The sequence below is a fragment of the Octodon degus genome, unplaced genomic scaffold, assembly GCF_000260255.1.
Source record: "Octodon degus isolate 3935 unplaced genomic scaffold, OctDeg1.0 scaffold00021, whole genome shotgun sequence".
Lineage (NCBI taxonomy): Eukaryota > Metazoa > Chordata > Mammalia > Rodentia > Octodontidae > Octodon > Octodon degus.
Genome location: NW_004524597.1, coordinates 15719860 through 15734283, shown reverse-complemented (window position 1 = coordinate 15734283; position 14424 = coordinate 15719860).

Sequence of the window (14424 nt, the reverse complement as noted above, 5' to 3'; positions counted from 1 at the left end):
GGGGATACAGATGAATGTCCATTTTGTATCTGTGTATTCAAAATGGTTAGGATAGATATATAGTTACATTCTCTTAATGAATAGAGGTATTTATTGTAATAGTGTTTGTAAATAGGATATCATGTCTGCATCTCGTACAGCAATTAACCACTAGGAAGAATGTATGCAATGTGTTAATTATTGAATCTGCCCTACCAATTTGGTTTGAAAAAATAAATAATAAAGATTTAAAAAAAAAAAAGACTGCGCTTGGCTGGTTTCCTGGCCTTTATCTCAGAGACAGGGACCCAGGCTAGCATTATTAACAAAACCTGGGGCACAGGGTGAGATCCAGGCACACGCAGAGCAGAGGCCCAAAGGAAAGACCAGGTTAGAGACCAGCCCCCAGTATGGGTGCCCCAAGGTTTAAGGTGGCTCACCTGCGTGCAGGACTGGTCCCTCATGCTGAGGTAAAAGTGAGGTGTGCGCGTTGATCAGCTTGCTACAGTATAAAAACGAAGAAACATGTGAAGGTATCAATTAGAAAACCAAAGCATTTCAGAAATGTATTTTATTTCAGGATAGATATTGGAGACAAAGGGCCAGGGAGATAGCTCAGTAGAATAAGTGCTTACCTGGCAAGCACAAGGGCTTGAGTTCAATCTCCAGTTCTGAAAAAAAGAATTATCGGAGACATCAAAATTGTGTATAGTCAAATGTATAATGCATTGATTTAATACTCTTACTGCTCTTTTTGTTTGTTTTGGTGCTCAGGACGGAGCCCAGGACTACACAAGTACTAAGCACACCTTCTACCACTGAGTCACATCCCAGCTCAATGCATCACAGGCACACGCTAAGCCAAGACTTGTGGCGAGATACGTCGATGTGTACTCACCTATGAGTATTTGTATTGGTTGGCATATATGTGTTTGTTTTTATGTTTTTGAATTTGATATGTTTACAACTTGATTCAGTCCTAAAAGGATAGGAAGCGAGTGAGTCTCTATCGAAGCTATTCCTGGCACACAGTAAGGGACCAGTAACTTCTTTGTTAATGGTGGTAAAGCATATAGCGTGAGCAGAAAGCTCATTTCTGGCCAACAGGTAAGAAGCTAATGCTCACTTAGATCAGCAAATGAAGACTTCTAACTTGTGCTTGTTTGACTATGTCATCTTAATAGTTTGGGCATTTATTTAATCACCGTATTAATTTCTCAATTAAGAACATGCTATGTGCTCAGCACTGTGCTACAGCTGGGAATATAGAGTGGTGAGAAAAACAAGAACAACTTTTTCCGGAACTTATAGTTGCGCTGGGAGAGTAAGATGCTAAAGGAGTAAAAGTAATGATTTGACAGATGGCTGCTGTGTTTGTCAGCTTTTTAATACTGAGACAAAATACTTGACACCCACAACTTAAAAGAGGAGAGAGGTTTACTTTGTCTTTTAGTTTTAGTGGGTTCAGTTTGAGGTTGTCCAACTGAGGCAGGAATGGCACATGGGAGAACCAGGCTGAGGAAAGCTGTTCACGATACAGTGAGAGCCAAGCAGAGAGAGAAGAAAGCTGGCTCACAACCCACTGCCTTCCTCTTTTGGCCAGGCTCCACCTCTGAATATGTGGCTTTTGGGGGACATTTTAGATCTAGACCATAATAGGCTCAGACTTTATTAGGGACTGACTGTTAGCCATCTTCACAACATTGGTTGGGCTTGCTAAGAATAGTAATGCTTGCTTCTGTCCACTGAGACTTCAAGGTTCGTCTTTGGCCTTCTTTCCCACCACATCCCCAATATTCTAATTAGAAAGAGTGTCATGATAGGCCCCCAGTTACCAAGCCAAGAATTATACAATTGGGAAAAAGAAGAAGCTAAACTGTCACACAATGTTCCTTGTCATGGACAGTCTATACTTTGAGCTGCAATCTACAGGCACTTTGCACAGGTGGCCAACAAATGAGGCAAGAGTAGAAGGAAACCACAGATATTTCAGCAAAGTGGGGTACAATTTGGAGACTTTAGGTAACTGGAAAAGTGGGAAATATAGTTTACCAAAGATAGAACTAAACAACTACCCCATGTGACTCTCCAGAGAGCAATGGTGCTCAGCCATGCACCACCCATGTGGTTCCTGACTGTCCCCCTCTGTCCATGTGACCTTGGCAGCACGGGTCACTTCATATACTTGGCCACCACGACACTCTCTTCCTCAAAGTGAAACCAAACACATTCATCTGCTGAGAGGGCAACCTGAACACCAACAATTCATTTAGGGAGCTGCTCCCTCTGCCATGCTCTGCACCCCTGCCCTGCTGAGCAGTGAGGAGCTCGTGAGGTGGTATAATTCATTGTTCTCTTCATGCGTGGGGGGCTTCTCATTTCTGCCACTTGTTTACACCTGTATTCTCAGCACTTCTGCCATTCCACACGAGTAATTTCCAAATTAAAACTGCCACTCAGCTGGAAGGCCTTGAAGTCTTTTGCTTATTAATCTGAATATCATTCAAGTCAACATATGTTGTTTTCTAGTTGGACTGAATAAATCATTCCAGGGCTGGAATCAATGGTCTTTGAAGTTAGAACAGTGTAACACTGGGGAAGACATTAAGACAGACAGAATCATGGCCTAATCAAGGGTGGGTGACACATGGCTTGGTAACCATGCCACTAGGATCCTACCAAAGCAATGGCACAGACCAAGCTCTGGGGTGCAGGGGCCATGACCTCACTCTGGAAAATCAGTAACACATAGAGGCTTATTTTGCCCATCACTTGCTCCACCCGTCTGCTCCATGTTCCATCTCTATTTCCTGCACCCTCTCTCTTCAGGGGGCCTGGAGTGGGTGAAACACCAGTTGCAGGCCTTGACCTTTGAGTTTACAGCCCAAGAACACGGGGCTAGCAAGGGAATCCTGACCCCAGTTAACATGGCACATAGCACGAGCCAGAGGAGCCTGTGTTTTCTCCTATTGATCAGAGTGCATTTGTGAAAGATCAAATGTGAACTCAAATTAGATTAAGCCAAAATAAAATTTAAAAAAGAGTGTTGGGTTTATTAGCTCATGTAATAAGAAGTCAAAGGACCCACTTGTTCAGAATTATGGGGCTCAGAAGCACTGGATATATTGTCAGGGTACTATTACCTCCACTTTGTAACTCTGCTGTCTCTCTTAGCTTGGAGTTTCTCTTCCAGTATGTTCTATAGCCATTGACCTTCTGACCCACATGTATCCTAGCAACTCAGCATTCCCAGTGGAAGAAAGAGGGAACATTCTTGAAACCCTTGCTAGAAAAGTCCAAGCAAAGACCCTGATTGATTCAATTTAGATGTATTCCTATTCTCAGCCAATCATGACAGATGGGACTGTGCCACATGCCTGATCTTGTTACTGTAGATGATCCTGAAGGTCATCTCTCCCACCCTGGATGGGAAAGGTCTCTGACTTGAGACAAGGATTTTTTTTTTTGCTGTCTCAGGCTGCCTTAAGGGCAAGGGGAGCTGGGGATTGAACCATGGTCCTCTGCAGCTGACTGGGTTTGCCCCAGCAGGTGCTTAAACAACTGACTCGAGATAAATATCCTGTCACCAGAAGAAGAGGGGATGGGGGTGAAGGAAGGCATCAAATCATGCTTCATGGATTCCATGTCCCATAAAATGATCCACTCAGACAGGGAATAAAAGTTCCATGCTAGAATTACCTTTGAAAACACTGCAAACACAAAACCACAGAGAATAACATGGCAGGAAGCCCCCACCCTTGGATGGGGAGAGAGAGAGAGAGAGAGAGAGAGAGAGAGAGAGAGAGAGAGAGAGAGACAGAGACAGAGACAGAGACAGAGAATGTTACCAGAGTCCTGGGTGAGGGATTCCAGCAGAAGTTGGTATCACAGTGGGCCAGTCCCACAGGAACGCAGTTGGTAAGGGACATGCCAACAATATTTGTGCCTGTGTGTGTGTGCAGATGTGCACACGTGTGTATTTTTTCTTTCTCCTCTGTAGCCTCCCAACACTATCTACCCTGCTGGACCCAGACAGAAGTCAGTAGGCTCCAAGCCTCCAGTGCCCCTGCAGAAAGGAACTGCTTGGAAACCGTTTGCTTTGTAGAACAGAGCAGAAAAAGACCAACATGTTCCAACTTAGTTCCAAAATGTAAGATCAGTTGGTTTCCCGGGCATCCTTTCAGACTGAGGTAGAAGGTAGAGCAAGGACAAGTAGCAAAGCTATAGGGCAAAGAATTGAGAAACAGAGTAAGAGCTACTAAGTCAAAATATCAGAAGTCCAAAAAAGGGGTCACCCTACACCCACTATGGCTTCAGGCATGCTTACAACCAAAAGTGCATGCATGACCCTGTCCTGCATCCAGCTTCATTTGCATTGCCATTTTGATTCCCCCAAGTGGGCTTTGAACATTATGACACTTCATCTAAAACCCCCTGATGGCCAAAAATTTCCCCTCCCAATGGGTCAAGTGCCCTGCTGTCCATGACTCTCATCAGTCCCAGATATAGGTCCTTCCATAGGCCAATGACCTTAAGAGACCTAGGACACATCTCTCTTGGGCCAGTCCACTCACACCTGTGGGAATGTAGCTTCATTTCTTTTGCTTTTAATAAATCTTCCTATTGCTCTTCCTTTTGAATGTCCTGATCAGTTCTTTGTTGAGAGGACTAAGATCCTGGAAACAACTCTCCTGAGAGCCCCCATCTGATAACAAGACCAGACTAGGCAAACTTTTTCCTGTAAAGGGCAATGTAGGAAGCATTTTCTGCTCTGTGGCTTGTTGGGCCTCTGTGGCAAATTTTCTATTCTGCTGTACTAGCCTAAAGCAGCCTTAGACTGCATACAAAATGCCGTCTCCTAATGACTTGGTATAACAACAAGTGGTGAAGTTGGGTGTGTTGTTGCATGCCTGTAATCTCAGCACTGTAGAGGATGAGGTAAGAGAATTACTACAAATTCAAAGCTGAAAATCCGAAGCTAAACTGGGCTACATATTGAGATCCTGTCTCAACCCACAAACAAACTAACAATAACAACAGAAACACAAGTGGAGGGTCAGATTTGTTCCTTAAACCATAGTTCCCAAGCCATCAATCATAAAGCAACCCCAGGCTGGGGAGATAGCTCAGTGGCATAAGCACCGGCCTGGCAAATGCAAGGTCTGGAGTTTGAACTATGGAAGCAAAAATAATAAATAAAAATAAAGCAACCCCAGTGATGTCTGAGGGGTGGGCATCATCACCATTGTACTCAACACTCAGAAAGTAAATGTTTTGATTCTTTGAACGGCAACAGAATCGCGGGCTGCACAGATCATAGGCTTGTCTAAGAACCATTTAGAAATATTTCCATGCTTACAGTGTATTCTCCTAGAATTCTTCCTTGCGACATCAGGCCTGGACTGTCACAACAAGTGATGGCATTGTCACCACATGTCTCTAAGATGCACCAACAGGTCACAGCCTTGGCCCACACACCTTCTCCAACCTTTTCCATGACAACACATAATTTCTTCATCCAAGAGCCCAGGGAGGAGGCAAGTGTGATCAGAGGGGGGTTGATTTTGAATTGCACCTAATAAACCACTAGCCAAGGGCTGATCACTCATTTGTTTAAAGGGGCTAATTTTGTCTGCAGGGTGGCGGGAATAATTATGTGAAACATCCTCTTGAGGGTTTGAGGATGGAGCTGTGGAAATGGTGGAAAGGTACCCAAGTTGGAGTTGGTCCAAAAATGACGCAGACAACTGTGTAACCCAGGGAGACACTTGTCCCTGTCCTCAAACCTGGGCACAGCCATTGTCTAGCTCGACTCCACTTGCCTCACAAAGTCATTGGTTTGAAACACTGACATAACCATGAAAAGAAGTCTCTCCCCAAAGGTGAAGTTCTCTAGAAAATCTTCATTTTTAGGGATTTACAAGGGAAACAGGCACTTGAGCATTTGCACGATCCCTCATCCTTAGCCTAGGCAGGGGCACAGTCTATACTTAGTAACTCTGAACAATTCTGTCTCCCCATGCACCATGCTTGGTTCCTCTTCCTGTGTTCTTTGACTTCCTTTGTGGAATGCTGGAATGTGTTGGATTGTTTTGGTGGATGTAAGCACCTGTGGTGTTTGGATACCAGTGGAGTGCTCATCTCTGATGGTACTGGACAAGAGAAGGGGGATACAAAGGAAAGACCATTTTGTATTTGTGTATACAGAGTGGTTGGGATGGATATAAGGCTACTTTCGTTTGGTTCAATGAGAGGAAGGATTTGTGGTAGTAGTGTTTGGACAGGATATCCTGTCTGCTTCTTGTACTGTGAATGGCCAATGAGAAGATAACAATGTACAATGTATTAATTATTGAAGATGTCTTATTGATCAGCTTTGAAACTGTGTCATTGATATTTGTTTCTCAATGAAGCAGAATTAAAAAAAAAAGTACCACTTGCAGGAGTCAGGGAGTGTCCTGGCCCCAATCGCCATTAGAGAGGGCAACGGTCACACACATTTCATGAGGACCAATATCATATCATCCTCTCCCAACTTGAGAGGCTCCCTCTTTACTGTGGTCACTCCTATAAAAGAGGTACAGAAGCTGAACAAAAAGTTTACCTGCTTTATCAACACTAGCTTGGTCCCTGAAGCCAGGCATGTACCATCTTCTTCTAGTCAGACTGCCTTTCTCCCAACTGTGGTTTCAGGCCATATTGACCTCAGCTTATTGTCTTTTTGGGATCCCTCTTTCTCACTCTTATCCCAGCCCCTCCAGGTAGTCCCTAGTGCTATGCTTATCTTGATTTATCTTGGTCTGGTGGACCAACAGTGATTTTTTTTTCTCCAAAAATCACCAACATTAGAATCTGGTCTTGGGAAACTTAGTTCTCTTTCCCATCTTGCAAGATGGAGGGCAAAGAAACTGAGAAGCCAGACACTAAAGAGAAGAAACCTAAAGCCAAGAAGGCTGCTGCCAGTTGTACTGGTAAAAAGAATAAAGTGAAGGCAAAAATGTCCAAGAAGGGGCAGCCCCACTGCAGCCAAAATCCTGTCCTGGTTAGAGGAATTGGTAGATACTCCTAATCTGCTATGTATTCCAGACAGGCGTGGTACAAGAGAAAGTACACAGCTGCTAGATCAAAGGTTGAGAAGAAAAAGAAGGAACAAGTTCTTGCTTCGATCACAAAACCAGTTGGTGGGGGCAAGAATGGAGGTACCCAGGTGCTTAAGCTTAGAAAAAATGCCTAGATACTACCCTACTGAAGATGTACCCTGAAAGTTCTTGAGCTACAGCAAGAAACCCTTCAGTCAGCATGTGAGGAAACTTCGAGCTAGCATCGCTCCTGGCACAATCTTGATCATCCTCACCGGGCGTCACAGAGGCGAGAGTGGTCTTCCTGAAGCGGTTGGCCAATGGCTTGCTACTTGTGACTGAGCCTCTTAGCCTTAATTTTGTTCCTCTATGAAAAACACACTAGAAATTTGTCATTGCCACCTCTACAAAAATTGATATCAGCAAAGTGAAAATCCCCAAACAACTCACTGATGCTTACTTCAAGAAGAAGCTGCAGAAGCCCAGAAACCAGGAGGGTGAGATCTTTGACACCGAGAAGGAGCCATACCAGATTTCAGAGCAGCACAAGGTGGATCAGAAAGCAGTAGACTCACAGATTTTAGCAAAAATCAAAGCTATTCCTCAGCTCCAGGGCTACCTGTGATCTGTTTGTGCTCTGATAAATGGAATTTATCCTCATAAATTAGTATTCTAAATTTCTTACTAGGAACCTAATTAAATAACTGGTACACTTAAAAAAATAAAAAAGAATCTGGTCTTCACTAGGATAGGTTGTGTATACTTGGGACTAGAAATATTTCAGATTTCAGGGCTTTATGGATCTATGAATATTTACATAAACTTTACAGATTGAGCATCTCTAATCTGAAAATTAAAGACACGAAATGCTTCAAAATCTGGAACTTTTAAGAGCTCCATGCCAACATTTAAGTTTCAGGTTTTAGAAACTTCTGGATTTAGATTAGAGATACTAAAGCTGTTTTCCAAAAGAAATTGCTTTGTACTGAAATAATTTTCTGAAAGCATTGCAATTTTTGAAAGTAGGCACTCATGTTATACCTATTTTATGTTAATAGCATTTTTATTTTATTTTATTGAGAAACAAATAGCAATAAGACAGTTTCAAAACTGATTAATAGGACAGTTTCAATAATTAATACATTGTACATTGTTGTCTTCTTAGTGGTTATCCATAGTACAAGAAGCAGACAGGCTATCCTGTCCAAACACTATTAGTACACATCTTTCTCCTCATTGAATTAAGCGAAAGTAGCTGTATATCTATCCTAACTATTCTGTATATATAAATACAAAATGGTCCTTCCTTTGTATCCTCTTTTTTTGTTTAGTCCTGTCAGAGATGGGTATTCCATTGGCGTCTAAATACTAGAGGTGCGTAAATTCAGCAAAACAATCCAACACATTCCAGCAGTCCACAATAGTAGTGGGTTATCTGCAGAAGTTGTTGACTTGAGTCTTATGTATTTTTCCAGGAATAAATAGATTTTAAATTTCATTTGAAAATTCCAGTTGATTGGGAGTTTCTATCTTGATGCACAGCCACATTCCACAGGAGAGAGTTTCATGATTGATTAATAATGTCTGCCCTGGGTATAGTTTAGGAGAATGATAGCACACTCACTATATAGCTGTTGTTCTCACGGTGGGTGTTCAACTATTACTTGCTGAAGCGGAGTGAGATATAAAATGCTCATAAGTCAGAAGTGGCACACCTAGAATTTAAAAATCAGCATTGCTACTAATTATCTGAAGCAAGTTCCTAAGAATCTTGGTGCCTCCATGCTCTTAGTTATTATGGGAAAAGTTTGAGACTGAGAAAAGAATATTTAACCCAGAGATTCAAATCTTGCAAAAGAAATGAATGAGTATTCTCTAAATGAGTGTCATTTTTTTTCACAAAGACTCTTGAAAGGGCTGTAGGGTGTAGTGGTTTAGAGAGACTATTTGTTCAGATGAACCCAAGATTGGAATTGCTTGGAGAAATTGCACAATGTCTCGATACCTCAGTGTTCTAAAGTGGAGATAAAAACAACTTCTTAACAGTCTGCTGAGGATTAAGTAAAATAAGCCTTGTCAATCCCTTTGCTGGGCCTTCATAAGCATCCAATAAATCATATTTGTATTGATGCTATTATAATTTTAGACAGACAGGACACTTCTCTTGTAGAGGCTTCCCATTAGCTGAGTGCTCATTAGTTACAGAGATCCATGGCTATTCTGTGGGAAACACATCTCTTTTCAGATGATCAGAGCAGTGTGGTTTTCTGTCCATGTCCTTTAGAAAATGAGACCCAAGGGAAGGAGGGGAACATATCAAAGACACTTCTGATGTGGAAAAGACTGGGAAGCCCAGAGAGGGACATCCTCTAAAGCCCATAGTTTGAACGTCTGATTCCTCCAAATGCCAGGAAAGCATCTTAACTAGGCTCAACACACAGGCAGCTCTGCTGATGGGAGGCAGAGCCATTCTGAGATTTTTTCTGTGCTATTCTATGACTCAGTGTACAGTTCGTGTCTCCTGTTGGGCCAATTACCGACTTAAAATGTTGTTAGCAAAAGGCAAGTACATTCATTATGTAGCTGCTAGCACTCAGGCCCAGTGGTCGCCTATTTATGCTGTCTGAAAAGCCATTCTTTTGTGGTCCTTTGTGTGTCATGTCACCCAAAGAGCACCACATCACAGGCTCTTTCCTGTTGCTGTCTAGCTCCTTTCTGAGCTCCTTCCATCACCCTCCTCCCCTCTGTAGGCACCAGTCAGGAAAGGAATTGCAAAGAAGAGGAGCTAAAGTAGCTGAAGACAGAATGTTAAGTCCTTCAGGGGAGAAGACAATGAGACAAAACTGAGGTGAGGGGAGCCAGGGACTTAGCTCAGTGGCACAGTGCCGGCTTGGCAAGTGTGAGGTCCTAGGTTCAATTCCCAGTACAAAAAAAAAAAAATCGAGGCAGGAACTAATCAGATTAGCATCCTCATGGCTCTGACTGAGCTGGAGTCATGTGATGTCTTCCATGAAGAAATCTAAAGCCTTCCTATGAACCAACGAGTCAACAGGTCTGCTGTTGAGAGGTAAAAAGGACTAGAAGCCAGGATACCTGGGTTCTGGGTATCATTTTGATCTTGGGCTGGTCATTGGAACTTTCTAGCTCTCAGATTTCCCTTCTGCTGTCTGAAATTGCTTGGTGAAGCTGCCTTACTGTTCCACTCTGCACATATAACCCTGGAAATAGTTCTATTTCGGGTCTCAACCTGTGACCCAAAACAGGTTGAGACTGAGTTCTCCAGCAAGCTTCTGTTTGCCATTTAGAGACTCTGCCTCTACACTTACCATAGAAGCTCAACTGTCTATAGATGGAGAGTTTCAAAGATCTGGATATATCTTGGATAAATCCACATCCATAGAGCCCCAAACTCAGAACTCCAACAACCTGAAATGCCATCTACTCATCTAGGAACTTTATCTCATTTGCTTTTCAAATACTATGCTGTCTGATGGCAAGAAACACACACATCTGCACTTTGCAGTAAGCAAGCCAAGGTTGCTGTGGATCTGTGTTCAGATTAGCATTGAACACCTTGCTTCTCCCAAGCAAGCAGGATGCACACATCTCAGGGGTAAGATTAGCTCCCCCAGGGGTGGAGTCTTCTCTGCATCTTCAAGCCAGTTTGACATCTAAAATCTTCACCTCATCAGGGGCCTGCTGCTTACTAGCCCAGCTGTTCATTCTATATGAAATTGGCACTTCTGTTTTTATCTTCTCTTTCTTTGCTCTCTCTCTTAGAATCACTTAGTAAAACACTCAAGGCACAAATTTCCAGAGAGAAACTTGGAGGACCTAATTTCTTGATTAGGTAAAAGATTCCCCTTTACCTTTTTCCTCTCTTGGTTCAAGACAAATAGAAAGCTACAGAGTCACAGAGAGCCCCTTTGCCTGCCTGATCTTCATGGTAGAGACTCCCCTCAAACCCAAGGGAAAAGTATCTTTCTTCCTCAAAGGAGAAGCCTCCTCTTTTCACTACCTCCATAAGCATCTCGGGGTTTAGTGATTGAATATGACAATGGTCTCCTTAGCAACCTCACACTCCCAGCCTTAGAGTAGACAAGTCCCTCTTCAATGCTCCAGGTTACAGAAATCCCAGCCTAGACCAGAATGTGGCTCTGCTCAGTGCAGGTAAACAGAACATAATGAAGTGATTAAAAAAAAAAGCAAGTGATACAAAGCAGCTTCTCACCAAGTAGGGAGGGAAGCTTGTTATCCTACACATCAGTTCTTGCAACCCAGGGCCTCTTATGCAGTGAACAGACCATCCTACTGGTACTCTTTCTAAACAAACTCCCAATTTTAAAGAAGAAAGACACCAGACTCGCTGTAGCTTTTTATTAAAGCCTACAGATGATAAATGAGAGTGAGAGAGAGTATGGTCTGAGGCTCACAAGGAAATCACTAACAAAGCCGGAGTCAGGGATATACTGGAGATCTACTAGACTTCACACTCTGAGAAACCAAGGAGGCAGTCTGCATTATGCAAGCACTGGTGCTTAGCATGGCGCCTGGCCAGGGGCTGGCGCTCCTAAGGTGCTGCTTAGATGCGCTTGGTATGTGCTAGTACATGGGTTGGAGCCTCAAGCTACTCAACCTCGTTGTCCAACATGTTGCAAATGACAAGAATTAAACTTGGAAACAACTTCCTGGGCTAAGGTTCCACTGTCAACAGGAGAATCACGCTCTGTCCCCACTTCAGCTGCCATTGGTGTCAAAGTGCTGGACCACTCTATTAAACTATCTCAGCAAACAGTTGCTTTTTCTCCCGACTCCACAGGGAACAAAACAAAGCTGGATTCCTCTCCAGGGCTTGGTATTGTTTACCTGCCAACTTGGAAGAAGCAAGCAGCACCACGTGAAGATTCCCTGAAAGGAACATCAAGCAGTCCCATTGCTTTGAAATTCCAGAAATGCCCTTTCTCCACGCCATTCCCCCTGGAAGTTGGCTCTAAATTTGAAGCTTGAGTGACCTGGTTTCCACACAGCTCATTCGAATTCATGGAGGCAGCCTCATTCTCTGTTGCTTCTCCAACATATGTTTATCCAAATTAATCACAGTAACAGGGGATTGGATATCCCTGGCATGGGGCTCCACTGCCTGGGCAGATATTCCTGGTGAGGAATCCAAGTGGGCACACAGGGCTGGAGAATGGGGTGGGAGCAGAGCTCATTTTTCTGATGAGAAGCTGTCAGCTTCTTTTCATCGGGCCATGGCTGTGGAAGAAGAAGGCAAAGTATAGCTGTGAGCATGAGACCGAAGTCAGGTAGTTTGTGGTATAGATTCTTAGGGGGGAGCCCAGGAAGTGGGTGATGAAGCAGAGCTGTCTCCTGAATCTAGAATTTAGGTATGGCCCAAGGCCCCTGCTCTGGCCTGATGCTGAGCGGTATTTGGGAAAATGCCAGCCACTTGGATTAGAAACCTCAGAGGTGTCCGGGGATCCTCCCTTTGTCTCAACCACCACATCCCATGCAGACTCAGAATCCTTTTATATCACCTCGCTCTGCTCGAGTTCTCTTGTTATCTCTTACCTAGATTTTTATCAATGTCGTCCCCATGTTCCTAGCCTGTCCTAGTCCCCTCTTCTGTTGACTGTATCATGTCATTTTCTTAGAAGGAAAATCTATAAACTCTACAAGGATTTCCATCTTTTTTTCCTTCTGCCTCAGCCTCCTAGAGTGCTGGGATTACAAGCCTCCATCACTTTCCCTAGCTTCTGAACTTCATCATAAAGTCCTGCAGCCTGGCATTCAGACCCCTTCATAGCTCAACCTCATCTACTTCCAGGGTTTTATCCCTTTGTACCAAGACTCACTCTTTCTCAGCACTGGTGCACTCTCTCAACTCCTTCTTGCTGCCTATGCTGTTTCTCTTATCCACAAACCCAGGTCAGCCTGATTTCCTTCACGCAATTACCAACTCTGACTGCTTCCATCACCCTCAGGGGACAGCTCTAGCTCTCCAGGAAAATCTTAGGTAACCATGAATTTTGAGCTGGCTCCCAAGAGGCTCAAAAGCATATCATGCAAAATAAGAACACTTGCATTAACATAGACTACACCAATAAGATGCTAACCAACATCACAGTGGATTGAATTGTGGACCTTTGAGACAGACTCATGTGGATGCACATTCTAGCCCTGGCACTTGCCATGGGGTCATGAGCAAGGAATGAACCATATTCAGCCCGGGTGTCTTCCTCTGTAAAATAGGGACAATGACATGACCTAACTCATGTGTTTGCTTTTAACTTGGTAAACCTAAAATGCCATATCTCCCACACAGTTGCATTTAACAAAGAACAGCAAAGATGCTGAGGGTGACGGTTGGCAATGAAGACAATAACACAAGTGTCTCAGTCACTTTCTCATCACTGGGACAAAGCACCCAACAACCTTAACTTACAAAAAGAAAAAAGTTGATTTTGGTTCATGGATTCAGACTGGTTGGCTGGTAGAAACAGGATAGCCAAGAGAAAGGTGCTTAACTCACAGCAGCCAGAGAGCAGGAAAGAAGGGAGGAAGCAGAGAGAGATGCAGCCTTCCGGCCTCACCCTGGTGGCCACTTACTCCAACTAGCCCCTGCCTCCCACCAGTGCACTCAGCCATGGACTCATCTGCAGGTGACCCCACTGGTGAATATAGCAGCCCCATGATCCAGTCACCTTCCAAAAGCCCACTGTCTGAATGTGGGAGCCTTTCAAGGGCCCTCCTAGATCTAAGTCACAGGACCAAGTAAATCTGGGAATACCACAGAGCCCACTTGTGGAGTAGAAATGTTGTTCAGAAGCCAAAAGACACCCTCCCCCAGCAATTTCAGTATCTACTCAGCTGTGATGCACAGATTGGGTCTAGATGTCCCCTCCCAAAGCCTCATGCAGTCCTGGGTGGAGAAGGGGCAGGCTTTTCAAAGGTGGCTGAATCTAGCATTTGTGATTGACTCAGGATCCAGTTCTGGGATTAAGGGTGTGAACGCTATACTCGCCCTTGGGTGGGCAGCCTGCATACAACATAAGGGCCAGAAACAGGCTTGTCCCTGCCTGATGCTTTGTCATTTCCTCCCTGCCATCCCTGTTCTCTTCTGCCATACCACCCTGCCTTGGAGGCAGACAATTACAGACTGAAATCTCTACAAGAAGTGAGATCAGTAAACCTTTCCTCTTTCAACTTTGGGTGTTGTGTGTTTTTGTCTCAGCAATGAGAGGAAAGTAATGAAGATATCATCTCTCTCAAAGAAATATCTAGTTCATAACTCACAGCATCATGTTTAAAACTCCTCTTCCCACTTCCTATTATTCCTCCATATGGCAGATGCCCCAGAGTGATT